Below are 12,231 nucleotides of genomic sequence, written 5' to 3'. Positions count from 1 at the left end.
ACGCATATGGAGAGCTTGGAACGAAGCCCTATTTAATTAGATCAGACAAGACAGTTGTCAACGTAATTTTTTAATCAATCTTCTGCACAGACATTCTACATGGCCTCGGCCACTGGACTTGCAATTCCACTTTGTGAATACCAGCATCGTCCGCTGTTCTCCGAATAAGAATCCACGAAGTGTGTGACCGAGGAAGTTATACTCACGCATACGTAACACACAAGAACAGACTTGTAACATGTGGTGGCACGTGCGGGTCACTGAAAGCGACGGCGGTTGCTCCTATGGTTGTTAGCAAAACTAAATACCGGCAATAGATGGTGAAAATCTCGCTGTCTGTCATTTTCATCAAATTTTATGATGGTAGTGAAAATCTACAAACAAGGTATGGTACCCCACTTATTTGAGTAGCGTTCGAGTGTTAGTGAATAACCTAACGGTATACAGTCAGTCATGGTCACTGATTTTTTCGTCCTGTTGAATAAGGATAATATCGTCCATGAAACAAACCTATTCTATTCCTCTGCTATTGCTTCACAAAGTCAGTGCTTGTTAATATGAATGTTACTCAGATTCACGTGCAGAGTATATGAAACTTTTGCTGGTATTGGAAGGAAATTTGGGATTGTAATGAGGATTTCGGCATGCAGTTCTAGCCAATCTATGCTGAAAAGCCAAGAAGCAGTGCACATCTGTTCCATCTTTATCGAGAGCTATCAGTGTGCATTTCAGGAAACTTCATTTATCAATAGGACCTGCTGGGTCTATTGATCTCAATTTCGTGAGTGACATCGGTGCTTGGAACTCGGTCCGTCAACTTGATATAATAGGAATTGGCCTAGAAATTGCAACCGCATTTCCCAAGTGGCGGTACACTTTGTTTGTAGAAAATTGCACAATGTTCACATGTGCCATCACGAGACTATTCATGCATTGCTCAAATGGTGAGGGCGAAAACAAATACAGCAATCAAATTACATATGACGCCTGGTCTGCAGTAAGTGAACTCCCTTAAAAATCAAATTCAGTGTACTATGCATCCGCCTTGTGAACGTTTGAGAAGGCATGCCCTTGGCAATAATCCGACGCTCACAAGAGTGAACACACCAAGCAACAGGTACGACTTGATGCCCGCTAACGATATGCTAACGTTTTACGGAAACTCCATTGCTCTTCTCCTTTTCCACATAAAGTACTTCGGGGTTTTCCGTAAAAAGGCGGCTCACTTTTAAGAGTCATCACATTGCTGAGTTACCCGACCCATTGAAAAACGTAAAAAGAAGTAGGAGAGAAAAAAATTGTTTGCCTAAGAAGTGCTGCTACTTTTCAGTTATCCACACCTGGGACCATCAATAAATTCTACGATTTGTACTAATAGGATAACTGGCTTTTTGTGCACCAGAGTTAGAACTTACGGATCAATCTCGTTTCACAAACAACTTTGGTGATAAACAGAGGCGGCATTTGAACGAGATCAAGCTTAGGCGCAATTCACTTCCCATTTTACGAACTGATTTTACGCAAACGAAGCATCAGTCTAAAGCAAAAGTCATTTTTGTTACATCTGTCTGTCTATCCTGCGTTCCGACTATAGTGTTCTCTGTACTTTAGTTAGATTGGTATTTCCCTGGGTGTGGCGCTTTGGCCTTAATTGCCATGGCATTATATTTGTAAACCTGTTTGTGTGCGTTAAGCTTGCTTGAACCCGAAGTGGTCTTAGTCCGAAGTACTTTGTCACCCTACCATCGTCGCATCTACTTCAGTGAGTTTGTCTTGTGGCGATAATGCCCACGTTTCGTATCGGATCGTCAAAAATAACTATCCCGTGTATGTTTATACATCAGGAGATCCGCCAGAAGATATGATGCATATCCTTATCTTTCCTCTGTTTATGCGTATGTGTTCCAACCACTTGACGCTTGCACCGGGTCCGTTGGACCGTTCGATAGCAATGCATCCGGCGATTCACAGTGATTTACGGAAACGGTTAATGACACGCGAATCTACAATTGCAGTTATACCGTAACAGTCACTGCAGCTTATGTGTACCAGATGATCACGTTTTGCTGTTGGCTAACGTGACCCTCAGAATACCCGAGGTTAGGCCACATAATGCACTGAATACGGTGGAATGGCCGTTCGCCTAATCTACATTAGGGGTAATGTGGCAGTGGCAGACGCAATTCAATAACAGGATCAATAAAGCATAAGTTGGTGCTACGACACATCACAAGAACACGCACCGATTCACGCGGGTCGTGTGGCGGCAACCCTGGTTTTGGCGCAGGATCACGCGTGTTCATAGGGGTTGCGAAGAGTGGATTAGAAAGATCGTTCACGCAACAGCAGGGTTATGGCTACTATGAAGGTATTTCGGAAGTATTGCGAAGAGAGAGAAAAGCACCAAATGTAGAAGCTTTTATTGATTCACCAAGTTAGTGACAGTTTGTGCTGCTTGTATTATACTCTTAGGTCCACATCTGATCACGTTCGATGCTAGTGTATTTACTTTGAATTTCCCTAATGAAAAGATAATTTATCCATGCAACCGTTCTAGTTACATCCATATTGAACGTGGTCAGCTCTGTGCAGGAGAACCACCATCAAGTTAGAAAAAAGGTTGGTGCAATTCAAGTAAATTTATTGCAAGCTGGTACTTTCTGAGAAACAGTAGAGCGTAATGGAGCCTGATAGACTGCCGGCTTATTTGCCGATAGCGAAGTTATTTTTGTTGCATAACCTTTTTCAGAATTGTATTTAGCGACAGTTTTGTACTTGGATGTTTGTAACTCAAATGATCAAACTTTTCAGGCAATTCAAGTACTTGGAAAACAAGGGAGATACAAAATACCCATTTCCTGCTGTCGTCTAAATTTACATTACCAAGTGGCGAAACGCAGGCAAACGGCTATTGTGTTTTTCTATGGAGGGTTTGACAGAAGGTGGTGAGATTAGTTGTGACTTACAAGTTGCTAACCATAGAACTGCAAATGTGAATACAGACCATAATCGGCATTCTTGTGATGCTTTTGTTTTGCCAAAATCCTTGGATTTACCATCTACCCTGCTTATTTCAACCAAGAAACACGCCAACTGAATGTCGAGTGCAGAAAACCACGCAATAGTCGCATGATCAAAACGAAGGTCATAATTATCCCCATGTGAACCAAATCACCGCTAAAGTCAAGCGGAAATCAGCTTTCTACATCACTGCTTTGGAGTTACATTTCCAGCTGATTAAAAGAGATCAGATTTTCATAGATCACTATGCTACTATAAGAAATTCGTTTGTGTTCATCAAGCTTGAAATATTTTTTTCCTTCAACTAATACAGGAACAACGACATTCCGGTGGATTTTTTATGCAGCTTAAAGGCACCGTTTCATGTAACAAAGTATCTACAGACTGTTTCATTGTTTCTTTTCGGAGCCAACCGTTTTCCTTCCTTGACCAGAAATGTATCCCTGTATTTGCCTGCGTGTTTGCCTGCAAAGCAGCGGCAGAGTGTATCGGTAAATTGGTTAAAACATAGGGCCGATATTGCGATGGAGAAATGCACATTCTGTGGCTGCCACTCCTATCTCTCCAACCGTTTCAGCAAAACTGCAGTTACAAATTGAGGCAGAATTTTCATCACTGTAAGGTCTCATCGTTATCTGATAGTAGCAGTTGTGTCAAGGAAAAGGAAACTGCTCACCGCTTCATCAAAACCCATTAAAAAGGACTACTTGTATGCATTAGAGAACCTATTGATTTGCTTAGAAATTTCCAGGTGTCTTATTTGTAAAAATGCTGTTTAGATCTGCCCCGTAGTGTCTGACACCACCAGTGGATGACTTTGTGTCGCTGACGAATTTAGATGCTTAATTGGCAGCATCTTTTGGAGCCACATTCTACTTGAAAGACAGCCTGAGAAGAGCAGAGGCTGCAAGGTCACGTAAAAGGACCACATGGAGTAGCGGCTTGTTTGGTGTGTCGCACAACATTGAAAATACAACTTAACCTATATGAAGGCTCGAACATCTAAAGTAAAACGATCCTTTGACTTTGCTTGAGCCGGAAGTCCGGTTAATCAGAACTGCGAATTTGGAGGCAGTTAAGCCCTTCCATAGTAGTTTTTCTACTGTTGATGTGATCACATATATATTGTTGTGCGATCGCTATGATATTGCATGAACGACCTCCCTTAGCCCAAGTACTGTTGTCAACACGTCCGCCTCCTAGACATGAAAATACAATAGGAATTGCACTGGTTCATATCCTTACTAGTTTTCTCAACAAATTTTTCGGGTAATACCTGACTAAAATAATCAATCTAGAACTATTCCATTTTCAGCCTTCAAGTTTTAGCCAGTGCTTACCTTCATCAACCGTTCAGACCACATCTAGTACTTTTGCGAAACTCTTTGAATAGGCCGGGCGACGAAAAGATTATCTGAACGCACATCCGAACACACGTTCGCTAAAGTGAAAGAAGTTGTCAAAACTATTCCAAGATAAACCTACGGATCATCAAGTTAACCTGCCACAATATACAGACTGTTTTGCAGGCTACTGTGATAACCAGAATGAGGATTAACAACGTCGCAGAAGCCGTGGCCATCAGAGTTCACTCGACAGAGTTGTACTTCCGAAATAGTTTTAGTTAAGCATCTTACTTAACCCTGGCCCAATTAGTTCGACCTTACTTCTACCAGTTAGATGAGATGATGAGAACAGATAGTCAGCTTACGTGGCCCTGATACCATGTTCAAGACAAGCCAGTTCTTCATCCTGCTCTAAATAGAAAGTATTATATCCTCTCGCTTAATTCAACACCTTGGTTACATGTTGACTGGTTTCATATTTGCCAATGTAGAAGCGGGAGAAAAAGCAAAAGCAAGCTCAAAATTAAGCATAGGTTTGGCATCAAACGAAAATGGCAAGATGCGCTTTTGGTTATACTGTTGCAACATTTCTAAATCACAAGTATAGTTGGCACAAAATGGTTCCATGGGACAAGTAAATAGGATTGCCCAACTAAGTTAAGTCCCCTTGAATAAAGCGATATGCGGGTGGATGGACAACCAGAAAAAATAACCGGAATAGTGCGTCTGGATATGATCGGCGTTCGCTACATTGAGACTGTTCGCCAATCCCAGGAAATGAGGCTGACAACGTCTCCAAAATAGCACTGTTTGTTCAAATCGTCCGTTCTCTCTTGACACCACAATATTGCAACAAGAATCATATACAGAGGTAGTCTTATTCAAGAAAATTTTCATAGGGAATGCATGAAAATCACTCACATTTTTCAGAAAAGTTCATCACCTATGTTAATTATACAGTCGTGCCTCCTCTCAGAAGGTCGAGTTTTCCTCCATCCAGAACCCGACAGACTAATCCACAATGCTTGTCAGTCAGCTGCTTTTGTTGGAAAAGGAGCTAAGGCATCCTTGTCATAAGAAGGCAAATTTGTAACATGCCGAAGTTCATCCACTTATCAAATTCCGCACAGGATTCTCCGAATAACACATTTTTCGGCCCGCATCCTCGCATGACCCTAGTACCTATCAAGTGCTGTCAGAACACGTCATTCGTTTGTGCAAATAGTGCGCGAACGATTTTGATGGTCACCAAAAATTCCACTTCTTAGTTCAATGGGATAGCAACATTGTGTTAAGTCTGACGGTCCAGGAGCCCGAAAAGTGACAAGCCTCCAAATGGATGACCCCGGTCCACACGTCAGTAGTTTATTTTGTTTCCAGGCTTACGTGTCATGCAATTCATCCAGTTCTCTGCCTTTCTATTCAGAAAATTTTTGCGTCAATACAATATTGCATGTGCCATTTTCAACAGACTAGCGTATCATTGTGTGTTAGCGTGCTATGAATGTATTTTAGTGCGGTTTTACCACCTCACTGGGAAATAACTAGATAGGAATATTCCCTCTGTGGCATCTGGTTCTGTTTTTTTCCCCCGATAGATCCATAATCTTTCACCATGTTTACATGAGGACTGATACAAACAAACAAACAAACCGCCTTCTAGTTTTGACGTTTTGTTCCCCCAGCACATGCGAGCAGTTTATGCAAGTAAACAATAGATGATGACTCACTGCATTTTATTTGTTTAATCTCGGAGCGGAGTGGTGATATACCGCCCTGTGCATCAGACGACACGCCTTGCCTGCCGTTTGTTCTGACAGGAAACGCAGTGGTATTTGGGCAGATTGCATTAAAATCGGTTATCCTCCTATTCGGTATCGTCCACGACATCAATTCTGAATACCCGTGATTTATTGCTCTTAAGGGGGCTTCTGCCTGGATTCAGACCCGTGATATACGTCACCTCAGTAATTCCAAACCGTCGGTGAATATCTAGATGCTTAGACGAAGTCGAAAAAGAAGACAGAGCTGTTATGCTATTGAATTCAAAACCTCGATGCCGCACGGACTAAGCACTGCACCGCTTGTCCAATATACCATGACAGTGGCCGCTGCACAGATTATTATAACGATATTGATAGCAAATAGAATGGTGTAAGTATTATTTTCGATGGCAAAGCCCTTGGGTGCGATCAAACAGTTTTATCCTACCGTAGCATATGTGCAATCCATGTGGCTTTTAGTCCCACTGATATCTTGTTAACTCACGCTTAGATGACATGAATGGTAGGATCTTACAGTGTTTTTGAAAGACGAGAAGCACAAAACCACTGTTTGAAACTTGAAATTTTCGTGCCATCACACAAGTAGCAACTCCACCAGGGGGCCATGAAGAACAAGCGGGAAATGGGTACCATCAAACTGAAGGGTTGCCAAGGGTAATTGACAAATTCTTCCATAATATGTCCTAGTCATTTCACACTGGAACACCTATAATGAGGTTTATCCCACTCTCAGTCAGACAGACCCGTGGTTTTATTCAAGAGTATTTGTTTAAATTAATGTATTTCGGCAACTAGGTGCAGTCGAATAATTAGGCTGCAAATCGGTCAATGCATCGACCCATCTTCTTAATGTGTCAACGAAGCGGATCAGCAAAACAAGCTAATGTGAAATAATCGATTAACATTTTCTGTTTAGCTATACCTATGCGATATCCCATTCGTGGTTTATATAACACTGCATAGACGTGAGTTAGATAGAAGAGATGAAAATCTGGCCTCTTTGTTCTACGTTTTAGGATAAATTAACGCTTAGCACGAACGGTATAGATACAGATGGTGTGTTAAAAGAGGTGGAATTCCATCAGGATCGCTTCGTTGCAGGAAAAAAGTCCATACTCAGAGGACGTGATCAGTGTTTCATCCATGTTTTTCTAAGAGTGATTGTGTTCTTACGCGTGACGAGAGGGGCTCCAACCAGTTTTTTCCAAGAATACCTAGTAGGAGATGCTGTTTTGGTGATGCGTCTATAAATTTATCATTCAACGGATTTAAGTTCTAATCCTGCTGATGTGGGAGATGTGTTTCATGGAAAAGTCTTATTTTGGCCTGCGCAGTGGTGAGGGTACATAGCAAAAATCATATCCGAAATATCCTTCTGTTCGCTTGAGGATATTTAGTACTGATCGGTATGTGAAATTCATTCGTTCTACACGAATATCAGCTTATAAAGAGAATAGAGAACTCAGAGACGGGAGTTGGCAAAAGTTACCAATCTGGCCTTGATGTAAGATATTTTAGGAACTCCTAGAATCGATCAACAAACACTACACCTGGAAAGATTTCGAAACACTACTTTGGAGGCCAAAATAACCAATCACAAAGCAGACAGTTGTTCGTCCGTATAGAGTGACAAAGTCATCTAAATATAAGAATAATAAGGAATAATAATAACACGTAATAATAAATAATAATAACTGTTTTGTTTTGCTGAAATGAGCTCAAGCTGATCGGAGGCCTTGTAAGGTGAAGACAGTATACACCCTGTTCTGACAGAAGGACAGTTTCTAAAAAAAACAGTTGAAAAAAATTTAAAAAAAGGATGATAAAATATGAATGATCTGGTTGTTTCAGAAGAAGGCTATTTATTCAAATTTCGCAAAGCAGACGTGATTCTTTAGATCTCCTTCTACGAAAAAGGGTTTGTTTGCCACCAGCATACAGGCCACATTTGTAAGCGACAAGATGCATCTTATGGTTTTTTAAACAATCTGCATCTTGATAGCTCACGAACGATTTTGCCCTCCTTTGAGGTTCATCAGATGACCACAGTTACCATATCTGCGTCAATTATATGTTTTACGTTAACTCAAGTAGCACAAATTTCTGCATATACATTCATTTATACACCGATTTCGTTTTAACGAAAAACTAATCTGAATCCCAGGTGAATTTAGCCTCTGTGATGCTCTTTTTAAAGTGTATATTTTGTATAAGCACTGAATGTATTCTGTCTGATAAAAAACGATAGACGGCCAAGGACACAGATATGTTCAAAGTGTCCACAAAAAACTTGACGAGATACCCACAAAGGCCATGTATACTGAGAAGCTTTAAAACTTTATCAGGTGAGGGAGCGTAGATATATCGTAATATAATGTGGTGATTATGAACCTTTAGGTCGGATGTAGACCGGCGGGAAGGCAACCGCTGAAATCCGTAAGATGTGAATTCTTTGATGATGCAAAGAGAGCTCCAGCTGACAGTTCCAAGATTTCAGTCGCAGAGTACCCCCTACTACAAGACAGTATTTTCAACTCATTTCTTGAAATATCTACCTCCACAGAGCTGCGCAAGAGCCACGATAAAATACAGCCAAACCACAGCAAACGATCAATCGAGGTAGTAAGGGTAAGGATACTATACGCTGCGATATTTTTAACTGATCGCAACTAAAGAGCAACCGGTCATTTTATTAATAGGATGACAAACTGATCCTAATCAGAGGGCACTCAGTTTCGCAGTCAAATATGTGAATAGTCTACAAGTACTCACGTTGACCCGCAATTCTCACACGATCATGCGTGATCACCTTACAAAGGATGTCAGCTGAGTTATTCAGCAGGCAGTAGTCAGCTCAATCCGTTACCGAGATTACTTGAACACGCTGTGAACTGTCATACAACAATGTGAGATCTCATGAATATTTTGGAATATATGGTCTTGTGAAATGACACCTGTATTGATAGCGCATTTGCTGTCAAAATATTCTCAGCCATAGTGGAAACCGAAATAATTTTCAAGGCACGAGAAAAGCATTCTCACAGGTAATGCATCACCAAATGTATGTCTTGTTAAAATACTTGTTATTAAGGTGGCGCAGATAGCTGACTGCGTGTGAACTGTGCCACGAATAAACTAAGCTGACATACTTGTGAAAGTTAATTTCTGAATTGGCGCCAAAGCTCGCTTGTGTCACTGGTAAAAGAAACTCAAAAGAGCGGCATTCGTATTCTTTGAAAGTGACGAAATTAAAAGTGTTTTCGTTTACAGAATAAAGCATCTTCGTTGGAGATCACCTAAATGCAATACAATCTTGATTGACGATGTGGATGTTTGATGGTCGAGTTTGTTCATCAAGCTTACCGGCCACCGGTGGACCTTCCCATCAAAAACGGATCAGGACTACGATGAAATTGGAAAACTACGTCAGGTATACCAACAAATCTAGAGTCAGCATGAAAGATGGGCCTCGTACAGAATGGAGAGGAAGCTGGAAGCAGGAAAACGAATGGAATCTTTTTAACTTGTGCAGAGCCAGAAGAAAGCAGGGTAACTGTTTCGGGAACACTAACATATCTATCGTTGGTGCATATATTTCCCAGTCAAACCGACAATAGATATTTGAATACACCATTTTGCAGTTGTACGTTTTTGTTTCAGACCTACGAATGCCTTGGAATTGCTATTGGCCCGTGTCCTGAGACTTCATATTTCACCTCTGTTCACAAACATGTGCGATTCAGCATACGGCACGGTAAATAGGACATGTTTTTTCGGGATCCGGGTGCCAGAACCGATTGATTAGCTTTAAAGAGTGCACAGTAAGTGTCCGCCTCTACAGAAGGTCCATTAACCTTACGAGTGGATTAATGTGGGGTGTGCTATCCTGACGTTTTTCATGTTGTCCCGCTCAAATAACGGGCGGCTTTTGTGTTGCTCATTGAATTATTGGAAATCCTGAACTAGATAGGAGCCCGGGATGGATCCGGGTTCCTTATTAACGCCATGTGAACTTTCCACGCAGTTTTCCACCCCCTCGTTTTGACAGTACATAAACTAGCGTTGTTTTAGTTTAGAAGCCTAAAAAACAAAGAACCAACGATAGAAGCGCTAGGAACGGAAGTCGATTGGTAAACTTCCAGTAATCAAGCAGAGTCTCAATCCACGTGGCAAACGTAAATACTTTATCGTGTCACATTCGTGCACTTGAGATTCAAAGCTAATCCTCAAACCTCGTATGGAGAAAAAGTACTAGAACCTCAACCACACGCCAAAGTATTGGAGGCCCGACAGCAATCCACTTGGGTGACTCACACAGACAAGAAGTTGATATCATCCAGATAAAGAAAATATTGATTCTGGTTCACAGGAAGAAGGGGACTGGATAAACATAGTGAGCATCTGATGTGTTGCGTCGATATGCCGGTTGTTAACAGAAACACACCAATGTTTTGGATTTTGAATAGAAAGGCAAAGTGTGAGTGCACCAAAGAGAAAAGCCTTTTGGGCAGCCTATTTAATGAAGCAACAAAAGTAAGTTTTAGCGAGTGTGATATTTGCCTATAAATTTTGAGCTCTTTTCTGGGCTACGATGTTACATACCCAGCCTAACTTTGCAATGTCTTTCTGAAATGTCCACAAATATAAATAATTTATTATATTGCTCGGTCATTGTGACGTCTACGCTAAAAACAGAGGCGACCACAAATCCTTCAATAAAGAGACACGTTTGATTATCAACCAAATGAGTGAATTAGGCCGACATAAGATGTTTCTTCATTTCTTGAAACAGTGGCCCGTACAAGAAAATAGATACGAATTTTTTTGTGAGTATGACTCACAGTGCCAACTTCTGGCCGTTTTTACACTCTGTACTGATAAAGGGCCCTTGGGAAAGATGAGTTTTGAAAGGGAATTAGTGTTATGTACTTGGGTATGGGACCGTGTTCGTTGTACCAAATTTATCAAGGAGACAAATTTGATCATTCTTGGAGTTCTTTCTAATAGACAGACCACTGCTTCTGCTTTTAAATTTATAAATTATTCTCCCGTCACTTAAACAACAGGGCATGAAAAACGGTTGCATTTGGTTTTCTTTATTGAGTTTTCGAGAGGTGAGTTGACATCACTTCGACTGGGAGTGAAGCAATGAAAACCGAACTGCCTCGACCAGCAAACCAAAAATACACCATCTAGCAGTTGTTGCCAATAAGATAAAATCCACGTCTGATGGCGAGACAGTTTTTTTATTTCTATTTATTCTCAGACAGTTTGTCTAAATTTTCTTTCGATAGGACTAAAACAAAAATCAAGTTAGTTGAAAAGCCTACAGCATGTTCCGAATGTGTCTTAACTTATGAATCCAGTCAAAAATTATTTTGAGAATATCGGCATTAACCCCAATGATAAACGAGGTACAAATATCACCCCAAATCTGTAAAAATATTCAAGCTGCAGCAACTTGTGACTCGAATCTACCAAAATGGCCCAAAGTTAGTACTACCATATGAAACAATCGTGATAAGAATCAAAGTATCTTTCCCGATCGGCAACACGTAGGTCACCAGAGCATTGTTTTCAAAGCATTGAGTGGGTAAGGCATGATAATAGTTAAACTGACGCAGGCTAAAATGCTGGCGTTCCTCATTACACGTATGGAAACATAGAGGTTGAAATGCCTGTTGTGAATCAAAAGATACCAAAAGACCAGTCGTTGCGTTTGTTGAATGATGCGCTGCTTAGGTTTTGCAGTCGCCGGGTATGCGGCTGATTCATTAGGTTTACTATAAATACAAGGAGTGTGAGGGGTTGTTCCGTAAGTGCCGAATTAAATTATTGTTACTGCTCACGTGACACGTAAAGTTTTACATCAGCAGTCATTTTACACGTCAAATTATCACTGGTCTTCAATGGACTTTGACAGACCCATAGGGGAGTTATTTACGGAGAATGAAGGCAAGCGCAGTGCGGATCGAAAACTAGCTTCAGAATCCTATCAGTAATGGGCAACATTTTGGTCCCCATAGGTAGACGAATCACATTGCTGCTCAAAACAGATCACTTGTCTGAATTGTTCGACA

This window comes from Opisthorchis viverrini (genome assembly GCF_000715545.1).
Source record: "Opisthorchis viverrini unplaced genomic scaffold opera_v5_4, whole genome shotgun sequence".
Classification (NCBI taxonomy): Eukaryota; Metazoa; Platyhelminthes; class Trematoda; order Opisthorchiida; family Opisthorchiidae; genus Opisthorchis; species Opisthorchis viverrini.
The sequence above is the reverse complement of the archived record's forward strand: the minus strand, read 5'-3'. Positions refer to the sequence as shown.